This window comes from Octopus sinensis, linkage group LG21 (assembly GCF_006345805.1).
Source record: "Octopus sinensis linkage group LG21, ASM634580v1, whole genome shotgun sequence".
In the NCBI taxonomy this organism is placed as follows: domain Eukaryota; kingdom Metazoa; phylum Mollusca; class Cephalopoda; order Octopoda; family Octopodidae; genus Octopus; species Octopus sinensis.
The window spans coordinates 12,711,388-12,715,123 of record NC_043017.1 but is presented as its reverse complement, the minus strand read 5'-3'; positions in this window follow the sequence as shown (position 1 = coordinate 12,715,123).

Genomic DNA, 3,736 nt, shown 5'->3' with positions numbered 1-3,736 from the left:
TCTATGTCCGGTGTAGAGAGACATTGGGATAAGTCCTGTTTGGTGATCTCTTTCTCAATTGATTTCCAGTCTGTTTTGTGGTAGCTTAGATTGGATAGGTTTTGGGTGCTTCTCATAAGACTACATGTCTGTGAGTTCCTTTGGTCCATACATGGTCAGCTTTATTATGTTGTGATTCGAGATAAGTGTTGGTGTTACTTTCACATTATGGATGAGATCCACATTGCTTGTGAAGCAGAGATCAAGTATATTGGTTGCCCTGGCTGGTTGGAGTATTACTTGCTCCATATATAAATTGTTGGTGAGGTTGAGCAGGGATTCCACCTGACCTTGCTTACACTGCACCATTCCTGAGACGAAAAGGCCTTCAGGCCATTTCACATTGGACAGGTTGAAGCCTCCCAAGCGAAGTACACTAATGTGCTCTTCTATTTTGGTAAAGACCTCTTCAGTTCGTGCAAGGTGGTCTTTGAATAGGTCTGTGTGATTTGGGGCATCTGGTGGGTGATATGTAGTACATAGCGGCGAGCTGGCAGAAACGTGAGCACGCCGGGCAAAATGCTTTGCGGTAGTTCGTCTGCTGCTGCGTTCTGAGTTCAAATTCCGCCGAGGTCGACTTTGCCTTTCATCCTTTCGGGGTCGATAAATAAGTACCAGTTACGCACTGGGGTCGATGTAATCAACTTAATCTCTTTGTCTGTCCTTCTTTGTCCCCTCCGTGTTTAGCCCCTTGTGGGTAGTAAAGAAATAGATTTGTAGTACATGTAACTATGTCGAGTTGTCTTGTACGTTTAGTATCTCACACACTGAATTTGAGTGTGACAAAAGGATCTGGGGCTCCTGTCTTTTCTATCGCTTATTCGCAGTATCATGTACTTTGGTTTGTGTATTTCTGCATCTGCGATGTCGGGTTTGAAGTGTGTCTCAGTGAGTGCTAGCATAAGGCTTGACTGCATGTCACTAAGTCTCTCAGGAAGGTACTTTTACATCTGTTACTGAGTTGCAACATTCCTCTTACATTTACGAAGTATATTGGTGTGACCTCTGTGCTGGTACCAGTGGTGGCCACCCTAATGTATTGGTTGTAGCGGTCTTGTGTGTTGGTAGGGATGGCTCCGAAGGCCTTTTCTTCTCAGCAATGACGCGATGTGTGCAAAGTCAGGTGGAATCCCTGCTCAACCTCACCAACAATTTATATATGGAGCAAATAATACTCCAGCCAACCAGTGCAACCAATATACTTGATCTCTGCTTCACAAACATTGTAGATCACATCCATCACCATGATCACCGTGACCGACCAGGCTATCAGATGTTGCTACACATCGCTGGTCACAATGCGCTTCGCATTGTTTTAGCCTTTAAATGACGCCACCCTGCTGGCTAAGCGAGCAGGCCAACAGAAGAAAGAGTGAGAGAAAGTTGTGGCGAAAGAGTACAGCAGGGATCGCCACCATCCCCTGCCGGAGCCTCGTGGAGCTTTAGGTGTTTTTGCTCAATAAACACTCACAACGCCCGGTCTGGGAATCGAAACCGTGATCCTATGACTGCGAGTCCGCTGCCCTAACCACTGGGCTATTGCGCCTCCACATTCCGTCCATATTGAATACCATCCGTATTGAATACATATATCAGAACAATCAGAGTGAGTTTTCCGAGCTGCTGTACCTTTGTAACCACCATTGGATTCTTCCAACATTTTTCCGAATCCTCTGCCCTGTCCTCAGATTGACACCCAAACACTCTGAAATGTTTGTATTGGAGCTTCCGATGCGAATGCCAAGCAGTACAGTATGTTGTTTCCAAATTTCTGGCAGAGTCTGTTTTTCTCATAGACGGTGCCTAACTGACCCTACTATACTGTGTCATTGACAAAATGACAATGGCCCAGTGGTTAGGGCAGCGGACTCATGGTTGTAGGATCACAGTTTTCATTCCCAGACCGGGTGTTGTGAAGTGTTTATTGAGCGAAAACACCTAAAGCTCCACGAGGCTCCATTAGTGGGTGGCAGTGAACACTACTGTACTCTTTCACCACAACTTTCTCTCACTCTTTCTTCTTGTTCCTGTTGTACCTGTATTCCAAAAGGCCAACCTTGTCACTCTGAATCTTCCCCCGAGAACTACGTTAAGGGTACATGTGCCTGTGGAGTGCTCGGCCACTTACGCATTAATTTCACAAGCAGGCTGTTCCGTTGATCGGATCAACTGGAACCCTCGCTGACGTAACTGATGGAGTGCCACGGTATATATATATATATATATATATATGTGGAGGCGCAATGGCTCAGTGGTTAGGGCAGCGGACTCGCGGTCATAGGATCGCAGTTTCGATTCCCAGACCGGGCGTTGTGAGTGTTTGTTGAGCGAAAACACCTAAAAGTTCCACGAGGCTCCAGCAGGGGATGGTGGTGATCCCTGCTGTACTCTTTCACCACAACTTTCTCTCACTCTTACTTCCTGTTTCTGTTGTACCTGTATTTCAAGGGGCCGGCCTTGTCACTCTCTGTGTCACGCTGAATATCCCCGAGAACTACGTTAAGGGTACACGTGTCTGTGGAGTGCTCAGCCACTTACACGTTAATTTCACGAACAGGCTGTTCCGTTGATTCGGATCAACCGGAACCCTCATCGTCGTAACCGACGGAGTGCTTCCACACACACACACATATATATATATATATATATATATATATATATATACACACAACCTTCAAAGAGCCTGCATAAAGAACATAGAAGATATCCATCCTGCTTGCCAATGGTTCTGTGCTGCAGTCACCTATACAGAGTCGGCCAAAGAAGCCCATGTTTTTTAATGTTCTGTTCCTCCCCACCTCACCTCCGCTGCTCCACGTTAACAAAAGACACTTCTACTTAATAAATACTTTAGTCAATCCGCTGTCCGACTTAGTACATTCATAAATTAGTGTTGTTGTGTTTGTTGAGTATTTCCAAGCCAACGTTTATGGTTGGATCAATACATGCATTCATTGTGTGTGTGCGTGCGTGAATGTGTGAGTTTATGGGCTGTTCATGCATGCATACATACACATAAATATATATAAGTGTGTGTGCCTGTGTATATATATATATATATATATATGTGTGTGTGTGTGTGTGTGTGTGTTTTGTTTGTTTTGTTTTGTATTGCTTGTTTCAGTCATTTGACTGCGGCCGTGCTGGAGCACCGCCTTTTTTTAGTCGAGCAAATCGAACCCGGGACTTATTCTTTGTAAGCCCAGCACTTATTCTATCGGTCGCTTTTGCCGAACCGCTAAGTGACGGGGACGTAAACACACCAGCATCGGTTGTCAAGCAATGCTAGGGGGGACAAACACAGACACACAAACATATACACACACACTTATATATATATATATACATATATATGACAGGCTTCTCTCAGTTTCCGTCTACCAAATCCACTCACAAGGCATTGGTCGGCCCGGGGCTATAGCAGAAGAGACTTGCCCAAGATGCCACGCAGTGGGACTGAACCCGGAACCATGTGGTTGGTTAGCAAGCTACTTACCACACAGCCACTCCTACGATGAGCTTCTTGTCGAAAATATTGCACAGTCAATTGAAAATACAATATAATCGAAATGAAGAGGCGTGAGAGCAGGGTGAGGAAGCATGCAGCAAAATACCTCTCAAAAAGGGCAAGGGAGTGAACTCAGGAATTTTTAATGAACGTAAATTTTCAGCGGAGATTTTACGGATGGTGTAGTGA